Genomic DNA, 16,389 nt, shown 5'->3' on the forward strand with positions numbered 1-16,389 from the left:
TCCCACGGAGATTCGAAGCTTTTTGGGATTAGCCGGATATTACCGCAGGTTTATCCAAGGCTTTTCTTCGATTGCTACTCCATTAACAGCTTTGACCCACAAAGGAGCTACTTATGCTTGGAGTGATAAGCATAAAGAAGCATTCGAGAAGTTAAAGAAGAAGCTATGCGAGGCACCGATACTTTCTCTACCCAATGGAGTTGAAGACTTCGCTTTTTATAGCAATGCGTCTGGTGTTGGATTGGGTTGTGTTTTGACCCAAAGAGAAAAGGTGATAGCATATGCGTCTTGACGGCTGAAAGAGCATGAAAAGAATTACCCGACTCATGATTTGGAGTTGGCAGCGGTAGTTTTCACTCTAAAAATATGGAGGCATTACCTCTATGGCACGAAGTGCAAACTTTTCACTGATCATAAGAGTCTCCAATATCTCTTTAATCAGAAGGAATTGAATATGAGGCAACGACGCTGGCTAGAATTACTTAAAGACTACGACTGCGAGATACTTTACCACCCCGGTAAAGCTAATGTTGTTGCTGATGCTCTCAGTCGGAAAGTCAATCTTGAAAGGTGGAGGCCAAGAGCGTTGAGAATTGAAGTTGTCTCAACCATTGTGGAAAGTATAAAGAAAGCTCAAGAGGAAGCTTCTGAGAAAAATGACCGAAAGGAGGAACGTTTGGGTAAAACGTTGGTGTTGCAAAGTATGTGGCCGAGTGTGTGACTTGTGCGAGAGTCAAGACACAACATTAGAAACCTTACGGGAGTTTAGAACCATTGCCTGTGCCTATGGGTAAGTGGGAAGACATTGCTATGGATTTTGTCACTAAACTGCCCAGAACAAAGAATGGTCACGACATGATTTGGGTGGTCGTTGATCGATTCACTAAGAGTGCGCATTTCATAGCGGCCAGGGATAAATGGTCTATGGAAAAGCTTGCGAATTCTTACGTGAAGGAAATTGTGAGGCTTCACGGTGTTCCGTTAACGATTGTATCGGATCGTGATAGTCGTTTCACCTCAAGGTTTTGGAAATGTCTACAAGAGGAAATGGGTACCAAGTTATGTTTAAGCACAGCTTACCATCAACAGACTGATTGTCAGAGTGAAAGAACAATACAAACACTTGAAGATATGCTGAGAGCATGTACCTTGGAATTCCTAGGTAATTGGGATGAACATTTACCTTTAGTAGAATTTTCCTATAACAATAGTTTTCACTCGAGCATTAAGATGGCACCTTATCAAGCTTTGTATGGACAGAAGTGTCGTACGCCGTCTTGTTGGCTTGAGGCTGGGGAAAAGCAGTTTATGGGACCAGAGATGGTTCATCAAACTGCTAAAAAGTTGAAAATAATTAGGGAAAGAATGTTAGCAGCTCAAGATCGTCAAAAGAGCTATGAAAGAATGTTAGCAGCTCAAGATCGTCAAAAGAGCTATGCTGACAAGAAGCGAAGACCGATGACTTTTGAGGTTGGAGATTCGGTTTTGCTTAATGTCTCGCCGTGGAAGGAACTTATAAGATTTGGTAAAAGGGGAAAGTTAAGTCCAAGGTTTATTGGACCGTTTAAAGTTCTTCAGAGGATAGGGAACCAAGCTTACAAGCTCGAATTACCCGAAGAACTGAATGGAATTCACAACACTTTTCATGTGTGTTATTTGAGGAAGTTCACGGGAGAAGTTCCCGATATAATTCCAATTTCTGAATTAAGAATTGATGAGAACAAAAGGTTGATTGAAGAACCAGAGGCAATTGTTGACCGAAAGACTAAGAAATTACGACACAAAAATGGTTGGGTTAGTGCTTGTCCGATGGAAACACACGAATGGGCCGAATCTCACCTGGGAGACGGAGAGTGACATGTTGAGTCGCTATCCGCATTTGTTTGTTGATGTGTGATTCCGGGGATGGAATCATTCTAAGGTGGAGAGAATTGTAACGCCTGTGTTTCTGGGCTTGCCACTTTTAGCAATGTAATAGTCTAGGTTAACCTTTGTAACCCGTTTTGAAATAATAAGAGTGTATTATTTGAGTATTATGTGTTTTGTGCTTAATTGCTTAATTATGAGGTTTGATTAATTAAGAATAAAAATAAGCGTCAAAATTTAAGTGTAAAATAAACTTAATAACTTTGATTTATGTTGTAGTAGTTGAAACGAGGTTTCCGAATATATATAGAACGCCCAAATCTGACTTCGTATGAGGAAGTTATGATTTATCGAAGTTTTGGCTTAGCAGTATGCAGCCTGTTTTACTCAATTTGAGATCGAGGGGTTTTTAGCCGAAGCAATCTAAATGAGAATCGAAGATCTCATTGTTGGTGTCAAAGCGATAAAAACTTAGGCGAGAACGGACGTCAAACGAAGAAGTTATGAATTTATAACGAAGTTTTTCTGTCGCGGCCTATTAAAAATAAATAATAAAAATAAAGTCAAAATTAGCCGACGAAGTCTAAACGAAAGTAGTAGAGCGTAGTCTCACCTTTCCGTGGATATAAAGAACGTCGAAAACGGAGTTCGTATGAAGAAGTTATGAATTTCCGAAGTTTATTAAATAATTTGTATTTATTTTTAAATCAAAATTCGGAAGCATTATCCGAAGCCCAGTCACCGATCCGATCCGACTTACGCCCCGCGTACTCCGAGGGATGTCGACACTCGCACTCGAGTCTTTGGATACGTAAGCAGTGACGTATTCGGACCAGTACGCCCCGCGTACTCCGAGGCTCCAGCCTCCTATAAATAGGATGCGAGGGCAGCCGACCAAATTGCCAATTTCTTCTCTTCTCTATCCCGTTTTGCATCGTTTTGCGTGCCAGAAATATCCCGAAGCCCCGGTATTGTTCCCGAGCCCCGAGGCAAGTCCCGAGATCCCGAAAATCCCGAGAAGTGCGGTTTCCGAGTCGAAGCTCTACCCGCGAGAAGTTCGATTTTTGAGGAGATCTTCCAGATCTGCTGAGGATTACTACTTCTGCAAGTCGTAGTGCTGTCCGATCATCTTCTGATCAAGTGAGTGTGTAGTTACTTTCTTCTATCGCATAATTATGAAGTATTTTATACGGAATACGTATTATGTGTATAATTTTGTGGTTATGTGTGTGAATGGGTATTCACTTTCTTCTACCTCCTAGATATGATTTATTCTCTATGAGATATGTGTTATGTGTGTGTGCCTCATCTGTTATGTGATATATGTGTTGATCAAAGCATGCTATACAGGTTTTTAAACTATGTATACAAATGTATATTTTCATCTACTAATATGTTGGGTAGAATATGGGTAGATAGTTGGTGTGTAATAAACAGATGAGAGGCCTCGTTGTTGTTTGATCTAGTCATCTAGCGGAGTTTAGATGACGACCACATACTTTTCTAGATAGTCTTGTGGAAAGATTAGCAGGTTCGCCACCTGTAGGTGTTAATGAACTTGGGTGTTCATTCGCTGCACTCCATCCCCCTCATGGTTGCCTTATTTGACTTATAATGCTGAGGTACCCCCGAAGCATGTGTTGTCGCCCCGATGAAATATTCTTAGACTAGGTCCCTTATGATTAGTTGTATTAGGGACATTAAAGTGAGAATAACGGTATTGGGTAATTGGGTTATTGTTGGTTGGTGAAAATTAAATATGATATTTATTGTGGGTTGAAAACCCTATATGCTCACCAGGCTCCCAAGCCTGACCCACTCAGTTTTAATTGTATTACAGGAAGTGGCGCGAGGGCATGAGATGGATGAACCATCAGTTGTTTTGTTTACAAGTCTGCATATGTTTATATTTGTTGAATGACTTGTAATGTATTCGTTTATGCTTATTGGTCTGTATCGGAACATGACACCCCGAGTTTTGATTATTAATGAAAATACATTTCTTTTATGAAATGCTTTGGTAAACATTGTTTTATCATGTTTTGTTTTTGGGAACAAATTCCGCAACTCTTTCAAATCAAAAGGATTTACTCTGAAAATATTTAAAAGCATAAATGAAAATCGGTCTTTTCTGGCCGAGATTTTGGGGATGTCACAAGTTGGTTAACATTGTCAATTAAAGTTTGACAAAGAGTGAACAAGTGAAAATCTTAAAGAAAACAGAAACTTCATCTCTTGCATCTCAATTCAATTATGCTGATATTGATGACAATTCAGATAATGTGAGTGAAATCAGTGAGACCGAAGAGGAAGCAGAGGTTGATTGTTCTCAATTGTCAATCATTAATATCACATCTAAGATCAAAGGTAAAGAAATTATTGTTGATTCGATAGTAGAGGATGAAATTGATAAACCTTCAACTTCGCAACATTGTAAGTTTGATAATGTGGAAGTTGAAAGCTGGAAATCTGATGATAATGAAGAAAACAAAGAAGAAGTGAAAGATTCACATGAAATACCTCCACGATTTGTGGTTGATCAAGTGTTTGAGAATACAAAAGAATTTGACAAAATTTTAAATGACAAAGGCGCACATTATTTGGAAACCAACATTGTAGTATATCCAAATTTTGTATGCACTGATAAAACCATTTTTCCAAATCAAGTTTTTGTCACTACTGGAAATGCTGAGAAAATTCATCCTGAATTCAACAAAATGATTGAAAAAGATAATCTAAGGTCAACCACTGAAGGTTTTTTCGCAAATCAAAACACAGAAGAAAACAATTTAACTCAAAGTTTTTATGTGTTTCAAAAACAAAAATCATTACAAAAATGGGTGGTTAAAGGTGAAAAACCAAACAAAGTTTTTGAAAAAGTTGAAAAACCAAAGGCTGAAGTGAAATTAAATTCTCATGAATTCAAATTGATGGTTGGAAATTATTCAACAGAAAATAATGTTTCAAAAAGAAAAGCAAGAAAAGCAATTTTCTGGCAAGTTGTGTCAAATGAAAAACCAAGAGCTGAAAAAGAACAAATTTCAAAAACAACATCATCAAAATTTCAAAGCAAAAATAAACCAATAAATTATGTTGACAAAATTCCATATGTTCGCAAATATGACAACAATCGAAAATTTGAGAATTCGCAAAAATTTGTAAATAATCAAAAGTTTCAAAACGTTGACAGATTCACGAATACTTCATCAAGTTTGAAAGATTCAACTCAAGCAAAAGTGAAATTTTCACCAAAACAACCAAATTTTCCAAATCCTTCAGTCTCAAACCGACCAAAGTTTCATATACAAAAGGAAAATCTGATGTAAATACAATCAATCGTTGGTTTGAAGGGAAAGGAAGAAAATATCAAAGTGGGAAGTTTTCAGAGCAACAAATCAAGAATGCATTTGACAAGTTCGCAAATAACTCTTCCACTGCTAGTTCATCATCTCATCATTCGCGAGTTCCAGTTCAACAATGGAAACCAGTTATCAAAAATGCGAATGTTGTGAAGGATAAGATTACAATCAATGGAAATCCAAAACTATTGAACGACTATATTTCAATATCTAGATCTGATGATGTTGATATAATGGATTTTGTCACAAACAAAGTGAAAACATGGTTTTTACATTCAAAGAATTTGTTTCATTCTACTAATGATGGACCCAACAAATCTTGGGTTCCTAAATTTTCCAATAAATGCAGGTGATGTGTGATGAGCAATATGATACAAAATGGTATATTGATAGTGGTTGCTCTCGTCATATGACTGGAAGAAAGGAAAACTTGCGAGATTATAGAAGCTTGGAAAATGCAGGAATAGTCAAATTTGGGAATAATCACAAGTGTCAAGTGAAAGGCTATGGGAAAGTCACAAATGGACAATTCACTGTGAACAGAGTTGCTTATGTTGAAGGACTTCAACATAATTTGATAAGTGTGTCACAACTTGTTGTTGGTACTGGAAACCAAGTTGTATTTAATAAAGAAGGAAGTATCATTTCAAATGCGAAGTCAAATGAAGTACTTATCAAATCCAAAAGATATGGTGATATGTTTACACTGGACATCAAACCAATTGTGGGAAAACCTGCTGTGTGTTTACTATCAAAAGCATCTAATGATGTCAGCTGGCTTTGGCATAGAAGATTGTCACACTTCAACTTTCGCAATATTAACAAACTTGTCACTGAAGATTTAGTTCGAGGGTTACCTATACTAAAATTTGACAATGATTCTCTATGTGCAGCTTGCGAACAAGGAAAACAACATAGAAAAGGTCATCCGATTGGGATCGATTCAAAAATCGTAGAACCATTGGAACTTCTTCACATTGACTTATGTGGACCGTCGACTGTTGCTACAATCAATAAAAAGCGGTACATTTTAGTTATTGTAGATGATTTTTCTCGATTCACATGGGTATTTTTTTCAGGTTAAAATCTGAAGTTGCTCAGACGATGATTGATTTTATCAAAAAGACTGAGCTTAGTCTGAAAAAGATTGTTCGCAAAATTAAAAGTGATAATGGTTCTAAGTTTAAAAATCAAACTCTTGATTCTTTTCTCACAAGCAAAGGCATTTCGCATAATTTCTCATCACCATATACTCCGCAACAAAATGGAGTTGTTGAAAGAAGAAATCGATCTTTATGCGAAGTAGCCAGAACCATGTTAACATATATGAATCTACCTCAATATCGTTGGGCTAAAGCAGTTTCCACTGCATGTTTTACTCAGAATAGATCATTCATTCATCAAAGATTCAATGTTACTCCATATGAAATAATCAATAATAGAAAACCTAATGTCAAATTCTTTCATGTTTTTGGTTGCAGGTGTTTTATCATGAATCTCAAAGATAATTTGTCCAAATTCCAAGCTAAAGCTGATGAAGGCATATTCTTAGGATATTCGCAGAATTCAGTTGCATACAGAGTGCTTAACAAAAGAACCAAAAAAGTTGAAGAAACTTTCAATTTAATGTTTGATGATTACTATCTTAAACAAACGGATAGTGAATTTGAAAATAAATCAATACTTGTTGATTCAAATACTCAAATTGATAATTCTGAAATAAATGATTTTTATTATGACTTAATTTTCGGAATTCCTGACAGGGCAATTGAAGCGGAAAATAATGCTCCTGATAATCAAACATCAGAATCCTCAAAACATACTGATGATTCGAAAATTACTACTAGGTCAATAAATTGCGAAAGTATGCCTGATGCTCGTATGGAGGGGGAGCATACGATTAACAATGAAGATTATCAGCCAACTTTCGAGGGAGAGAATGAAAATATGAATCATCAAGTTGAGGGGGAGCATTCGCAAAATCAATAGGAACATCATTTTGAGGGGGAGCATCAAGATGAATATCATGCTGAGGGGGAGCATGATGAAACAGAGACAATTAATCTTGATGAAAATGATGAGTTTCATGAACTAAATGATAATTTTTCTGTTGCAGGATCTGAAAATGAAGATATGTATGAAGATGAACCATTAGAATTTGATCCTAATTTTCCACCACTTGAGAAATGGACAAGAAATCATCCAAAAGAACAGGTAATTGGTAATCCACAAGATGGTGTGTTGACAAGAGCTCAAATTCGTGCGAAAAATGAGGTACTGAATGCGAACCAAGAACTATGTATGCTTAATGTCTTTATTTCGAAAATAGAGCCAAAGACAGTAAAGGATGCTATGGAACACTTAGATTGGGTTGTTGCTATGCAATCTCAACTGGCTGAATTTGAACGAAACAAGGTTTGGAGATTAATTTCTAAACCTTCTGATGTTTCAATTGTCGGATTAAAATGGATTTTTAAAAATAAAACCGACAAAGATGGCAATATTATTCGCAATAAAGCTAGATTAGTGGTTAAAGGTTATTCGCAACAAGAAGGAATAGACTATGAAGAAACATTTGCACCTGTTGCAAGACTTGAAGCAGTTCACATATTTTTAGCTTATGCAGCTCACAAAGACTTTGATGTTTATCAAATGGATGTTAAGTGTGCATTCTTAAATGGAGAACTAGAAGAAACAGTGTATGTTGAACAACCACCAGGGTTTATAAACGATGAACATCCTGATCATGTTTACATCCTAGAAAAGGCTGTATATGGATTAAAACAAGCACCAAGAGCCTGGTACGCAACACTTACAAATTTCTTGAAACAATCTAAATTTAAAAAAGGATCAGTAGACCCCACATTATTTCGCAAGAAAGTTGGGAATCATCTAATGCTTGTTCAAATCTATGTTGATGATATTATCTTTGGCTCGACTGATCCAGCATTGTCAATTGAATTTGAAAATCTAATGAAAAGTCAGTTTGAAATGAGCATGATGGGAAAAATTAATAATTTTCTTGGTTTGAAAATAAGACAGAACAGGGATGGAATCTTAATCAATCAAGAAAAATATACGAAGAACTTGCTTGAAAAGTTTGGAATGACTAATAACACGAAACTAAGAGTACCAATGGCAGTAAGAACAAGACTAACTCCTTCGTTAGATGCTCCTGCTGTTGATTTAACACTTTATCGAAGCATGATAGGGTCTTTATTTTACTTAACTACAAGTAGACCTGATATTATGTTTTCGGTTTGCAATTGTGCTAGATATCAAGCTAATCCCAGAGAACCTCATTTGACTGCAGTGAAAAATATTTTTTTTCTATCTTAAGGGAACAGTTTCGTTAGGACTTTGGTATCCTTAGAAAACGGGGTTTTTCATTCAAGCTTTTTCAGATTCTGATCTAGGAGGATGTACTTTGGATAGGAAAAGTACGAGTGGTGGATGTCAACTATTGGATGGGAAGTTGGTGAGTTGGCAATCGAAGAAACAAGCTTGTGTGGCTATATCAACTGCTGGGGCTAAATACATTGCTGCTGCTGCTTGCACATCGCAAATTATTTGGATTCAGAGTCAACTTCGTGACTATGCAATAGACATGAAAAAGATTCCCTTGTATTGTGATTCGCAAAGTACAATTCGCATTTGTCATAATTCAGTACAACATTCAAAGACAAAACACATTGCTCTTCGATATCATTTTATCAAAGATCATCTGGAAGATGAGAATATTGAAATTCATTTTGTTAAAACAACTAAACAACTTGCTGATATTTTTACAAAACCTCTTGATGAAAAATCATTTGTTAGAATTTTAGCAGGTTTGGGGATGATTGATGCGAATTCAATTCCAAAAACTTAAGCATGAAAGTCTCGTTCAGCATTTATGAGTCAAACTTGTTCAAATGTTACTGTTCATCCAGAGACTTCGCATAGTTTCGCATCCACAACTTTTCGCATTTGCGATCATAACAACTAAGGTTAGGTTTACGATTCATTTTGTAGTTTTTAATTTTTGAAAAATCAAAAATCCAAAAAGATTTTATGTTTATTCATTTTTGTTTTTGAAAAATTAAAAATCCAAAAAGATTTTATTTTGTTATGTTTTTTAATTTTGACAAATTCAAAAATCACAAAAATATTTTTGTTTTCTTTGTTCTTTAAAAATTATGTGCTGAGATTTTCGTACAGGGCTTAATGTGCAGAGGTCATGCTTATGTGTTTCTACGGGAAGGTATCAATTTTTTTTAAAACTAGTTAGGATGTCCCTAGAAGCATGTTGTTGTATGTAGACCAAAAGCCTCAACAAGACTCTATGTGTGAGAAAAGAAAGCCTTAATGAAATTATCTCATGAAAATTTCTTCCCAAAAGGCTTATATTCACATAAGTCAAAAGAGCTACCTTACTCTTCTCAAATGAGTTAAGAGTTTTCTGTTTTGTCCAATATAATAGAGGTACACTTCGATTCTTAACCAATCTTTTTATACCAAACAATTCTTTCAATCCAAATTTTTGAAGAGATTTGTCCTTGAGGTCCTTGATCAAACCAATCAAAACCTAGACAAATCACAAGTCTGTGTTTATGATCTAACATCATGAGACCGTGATGGAGGTGAAACCCAAAAATCATAAACCTTAAGGAATTGACGGGGAACATCGTTCTAGATTTTCACGAAACTTTTGTTTCAGCACCAAAATTTCGAAACTCCAAATCATATTCAATTCGCATGTGTGGTCTTGATCAAACATTCACAACCCACGATGTTTGCTACCCAACAATATCCAGAACAAATTTTTTTTGAATATGATTTCTGTGTGAGTTTTATTCGCAAATCCTAGTCATGATAAATATTTTCAAAAGCCAACTTGTCACTGACTACACTGGTCAAACAAGTAATTTCATTTACAATTTCTCACCTTATGTTAAGGCTGATATGTAATGAAATTTGAAACCAACCCAAAATATCTTTTAAAAGAAGCCCTTCGATACTTATCTAAAAGTTTTCGATTGTAATTCACGGGAAACTACACAAGCTGTTGATTGTCTCTCTTGATGATTAACGAAGCAACCTTTGCCTGGGGTTTAACTGCATTCATGTCAAATTGAATTTTTGACATCACAAAATTCCAAAAAAAAAAAAAAAAATTGTTTCTCATCTTATTCTGTTGACACAATGCACACACAAAATCCTTGAGGTTCTGAGTAAAACCAACTCAGGCTGATGATTTCGCAAATCTGGCATATGACTTCACTTTACATCCCAAAAGTGAAAGAGCCTTGACACCATGCAAAGGGTTTTAGTGGTTCAAATTCTATAACGGGAAACTTGATAGGCTGTGTACTCAAGATGGTTGGTATTTTATCCGGTTTTCAAGGAGATGTGACAGTTACTTTTAGAAGCAGACTTATCTTTTGCAGTCATGATCTGATTTTCAAGGTGCCACATCGGATAACATTAAATGCATCCCGCTTTAATTTCAAATCAATTTGGCTAAACTATAAAAGGGGAATCAAGAACACTATATACGGTTATGCAAACAGAACTCTCACAAACCTCCAAAGATTCAAACTTGATCAAACTTTATCTCTTTCAAACCCTAACAATGGCTGCCACTCAATCCAACACTGATGAAGTTCTTTCTCAATCCCTGATGAAAATCCAAAGCATAAATTATCAAGTTGATCCAAATGTCTCTTCTTATCCCGAAGAATTGAAGATGCTCATCGTTGCTCTGAAACGATCACCTCTGTCCACTGCCATGTTTAGTTCATTCTCCGTTCCGATGATATGGTTATCCTTGGCAGCTTCAACAGCATCATACAACCATACTACTGATGTGATAACCTTCAACCTGATAAACAACAAACGGGTAAAACTTTCCAAGAAGATGTCTGTTGAATTTTTGCAGATTCCGAACAACCCTTCATTTTTCAAACCTGTTAACTCTCAAATCATTCATATGTTCAATGAGATAGGCCATCAACCAGAGCTTGAGAAGATAAGTGACTTTCGAAAGTCTGGGTTGCCGTGCATATGGAATTTCTTATTTGGAATTTTTCTCCGATGCCTAACAGGAAGAACAGTTGGACTGGATAGAGGGAGAATGGAAGTATATGCCATGGTTATGGGCTTGTACTACGATATCGGTGTAGATTGTGCAACCCAGTTGTGGAAGGAATTTGTCAAGAGTCTAGAAAACACAAACTCTGAAAAAGGAATTTCGTGTGCGAGGTATTGGAGTTTGATTCTAGAGAAGGTGTATGACAAAGAAGGGATTGCTGTCCCTGAGGATGTTGAAGTTGCTGAATTCTCTTCATATCAATTTCCGAAGGTAGTGGAAGATGATGAGGCAATTTTTACTCATGTTGCTCGCATTCCAGATGCGATGCTTCGCAAGTTCTCTCAAACTCACAAGGTCTTGGTGAGATATTTGAAAACAATTGATCAATCGGTGCCGACTGGAGTGTTATTAGATGTTGTTGCACCATCAAAGAAGAAGAAGTCCACAAAGAAGGATGCGAAATGTCCATCTTCGCAACAGGCTCAGGATGAAGATGTTCATATTGAAGAGACTTCATCTCAATCAAAGAAAGAAACAATACCTTCCAAGTTTGGGGTATTGAAAAAGATTCGCAAGACTGAGGTGAGCAGTAAAGGGGTTACCATTCGCAGTATTCCAGCTCCAGTCTCTCCAGGAAAGAAAAGGCAAAGAGCTGAAGACGTTGCGAAAAACATGCAACGTACTCTAACAAAAAGACGGAAGCCGGTGGTTCATAATGAATCATCTGATGAAGAGATAGTTCCAGAAACTCCACCGGTGACGTCTACGGTAAATGTTTGTTTACCAATAACTTCCATTACCCCTACTTCGCAAATATCTACCACAACACCACTCGAAATAGTCACTACCAAATCAGTTTCTAAGGAGGTACCTATTTCTGATACGGTTGTCAACGTATCTGATACGGGGGCACCTATCACGAGTGTTGAAACCACATTACCAATCACCTTACCAATTTCTTTACCACTTGTTTCATTTCCATCTACAACTCTCTCCACAACCTCATCAATTTTTGATCATCCACTTCAAAACCCATTTACAACCCTTTTTCCTTCACAATCACCAGAAAATCCTCAACCTTCACAACCTTTATCTGATAATGAAACTGAAGGAGGAGCCTTTGGAGGGGTACTTGAAGACATTCATTTTGATTCAGAGGAAGAGGATATTTCTGATCATATGCTTATGACAAGAAAGCAATTTAAAATCCTGAATCATAAGCTGAATGCTATTATCCAGTCGCAAGCTGATTCTGGCAGGATGTCTTCTATCTCAGCAATGGAGGTTGATATTGTTGGGTTTTGAGCAATCTAACACTTCCTAAGTGTGCATGCAACCCTAATAAACCTTGGATCTATGTTTGTCTAAATACATGCAAAATAATAATTTTCAAAGGTTCATAACCTATCTAACATGGCATGGGGTACTTTTAAACATAAAAGAATTAGATGAGATTACATACCTTTTGATGATGAGTTTGATTCCTAAGGAGTTTGAGGGCCAAGCAACAATAGTGTGAATGCCTCAAATGGAATCACAAATCACCACAAACTCTTGGAAAACTTTGAAAGAGTGTATACACACATAAAAATTGGCCACACACACAAAAACCACACTAGTGGCTATTTCATGCAACATAAGCATGCTTATATAGTGTACATGATTAGGGTGAAACCCTAATAACCCATGACCTTTCCTTTTCCAAGGATCCATGGGTTAAAAGCTCCATGGATCATCCATGGACTTCCATACAAGCCTAGCCCATTAACAAATGAGTGTTAGCCCACACTATATAAAACAATAGCCCACAATCTAATTAGTCTTCCTTTTAATCTCTAAATTAATTCATAATTAATTTAAGACTAAGACTAATTAAATAACATGACTTCATATTAATATATTATAACTTATAATATATTAAGAAACATATGTGTATAACTCTCATAAAATTATCTATAAATAGTTTGGATGAAATGCAACCCAAATGGACCATGCCGGGTCGGGTCAAGTATATACCAAATAAGTTATGGACTTAGACACCTTATCCAACAGACTCCCACTTGGATAAGTCTAATAACTATATTTGCGTATGTTACTGCAGGAACCAACCAGCAATCGTAGCTCTCGAAAACTCTGTTGAACTATGAAGCGCCATTTTTAGATAAGTGATCATTTAATCCTCTGTTCTCATGATATCAGCCGGACAAATACATGGAACACCGTCGTACTTATTGTCCAACAGTTTGTTTCCCGATTTCCGATTTGTTTGACAAAGAACTTAATCGAACACATCAATTTAGTTCTGACCGGCCGGTACATAGGTCACAACAAAATCATCGAGGGGCCCGATATTGCTTCTATTTCTAGAAGGAACAGATAAACTTCGACTCATATGCTTGTTCTACTACTTATTGAATTGTACACAAAGGCACGTTTTATAACATCAAGTTACTGATGCGTTTACGTGCAATCAATGCACAACCAACTCATAGGTAACAGCTCATATCTCTAGGTTTGAAGATTTATATGATATTACCGTCTCACGATCACTTGAGATAAATTCCATGAAGTGATACAAGTGAGCGTGGGTTTATTCCAATACTCATAACTTATGAGCACTCATGAATTTTGTAGCAACCATTACTATGACTAAACCCATTTAGCCATCTACAAGCTCGATTCATGATAGTCTTGATTCATACCTACTTCCAACATATGAACGACTGTGGAGTGTTTAAATAACTTAGTCATTCGGAAAGAATAACCTAGCTATTTTGGAAGTCAAAACATGCAAAGTGAAACACAATAATAATTGAATCCAATATGGTCTCAGAACCCTTTTGAATATAAATAGAACCACCTTTTATTTATCACCATATTGATTACACATTATTCATTGTATAATGTTTCAAACAATCAACTTAAGACTCGAATAAAAACAACAGTCGTCCCATGCTCCTAGCATGTACACTTTGTTTTTCTAAACAATAGTTATGCCATACTCCAAGTATGCACACTATGTTTGTCTATGATCCTTACATTGTGATGTAGATCAATTGAACATAATTCCAATGATACTCATTTCACAATCCCAAATCCTTATTATAAATGTGAGAATCCCCGATTCCTATCATTTACCAAAAAAACTGTTAGATTTTAAACTTTTATGCAATGTTCCTCTTGTAATGATTATGCACAAAGTCACCAAAACCTTGTCACCAGTCATTACAGAGTATTCCAAAGAAGGTCAACTTCTATGGAACGGAAGTCTCATATTCAAAGTACATTGCTTTGAACATCCTTCTTTGCATTAAGGTTTTCTAATCTTACATAGATTGAATAACTTCCACCTATGGAGACATTTCCATAGTCCCATTTTGAATATCACTTCCGAACAAGAGTTACTTCTTTTCAGAATATGTCAACATGGTCCTTTTCGACAACTTACATCATACTTTCAACTTTCCCTGAGCAACCAATCTTTGGCGAACCTCAGATTGTCCTCGACAATTGCTTAATCGCTTTAGTCATATCCAGTTCTAGACTTTTCCCTTCTCAATGCCTTAAGCATTTGGAAAATTTAGAAAAGATGAATATTATAGCACATGCAATCGATCCTATATCCGAAGCATATGGGACACGATTCATGATGTTTGACATAAAGACATGATACTAGACAAGTCTTTTGCTACAATATTTTTAATTTGCCATTTTTGAAATTTAACTATGAAGAGGGATGCCATAATCATAATCAAATTTTGAAAACGCAATATATATATAGAATTTCTTCAAGTTGAACCATTCCAACATAAAATTCATATATATTCTTGACTAAAGATGATTAAAATCTCAATCTAAGCTTTAGAATTGAAATGAAGTATAATTTCCTCTCCCTTAATTATAGCAAAACAACTTTTCAACCCCTGCAACTTCACGAATTAAAACTTTGTTTTCTATAATTAACATTGCTAACTTGCAACACTAAACGTAATAATCATGCTCCCACTAACATGATGATTATCAGCATAACACTTGTGCTCCCACTAGCTCTGACATATTTCTAGAAATTTGTTGGACTACTGAAATTTAGATTCATACACAATTGATATCTACGTAAAATCTACTTAGTGAAAGCGTTTCCTCACCATCATTTTCATGAATCGGAGAAAAACCTTATGACACTTAGATTTTATAGTGTATGAGTTCCTATCCATGTGAATTTGTCAAAACCATAATCACAAGATAAGGTTAGTGACAAATTCAGCCTTACATGGATTAAACTTGTTCAATCTTAGTTTCTTGTCACCTTGGTAGCACAAGGCTCACCAATGCTTCCAAGTTGAACTCTGATAACTCACATGCAAATTCAACTTATTTGAAGTAGGTACAGAAATAAGAATTATGTCAACACGATAGGTTGCAAACCTTATAGCGTGTGCTAGTGATAAATTACAGGTTTTACTCTTAATTAAATCTTGAAACTCTTTCAAGATCGTTAAGGCTCCCACTGTCCCCTTGACATATAAGTTTCCCCAGTCAAGAACCATTCCTTGAAAAAACAAATATTCACGGGACAATGCGGATTCTTATCAAGATTAACACTTCACACAATTGGTCTTAGTTAGACTTTGTCTTTTCCAAGACATCACAACTTACCAATCTCAAATGTACAAGAGTAGAAAACATTTTACTCTTACATTTGACCAGTGTTAATAAATCTTCCTTTATGTCACTCAAAGTTACAATCTTGGAGTATGACTCTAAGAATTGTTTTGGAACGAAGTATGACTTATCTTCTTGATTTTAACCAATCCAACAATTCATGACCTCTCTTCTTAGCCATAACAATGCACTAAGACGTCCTCAGAGTATGAATTTGTGATATGGTTTCATAATCATTAAGATGATCATGAAATACAATACTAAAGTACTCTCCCATCTTTTTAGATTTGAGAAACTTTTATCTTTCTGCCTAATTTGATTCTTCTCATTTGTTTTGTCATACATTGTAACCTTTCCAATCTTACAGAATTATACTTAACCTCATAAGTATAATCATATTTACTAATCTTTAGTAAATCATGACAAATC

This window comes from Lactuca sativa, chromosome 1 (genome assembly GCF_002870075.4).
Source record: "Lactuca sativa cultivar Salinas chromosome 1, Lsat_Salinas_v11, whole genome shotgun sequence".
NCBI classification, from domain to species: Eukaryota; Viridiplantae; Streptophyta; class Magnoliopsida; order Asterales; family Asteraceae; genus Lactuca; species Lactuca sativa.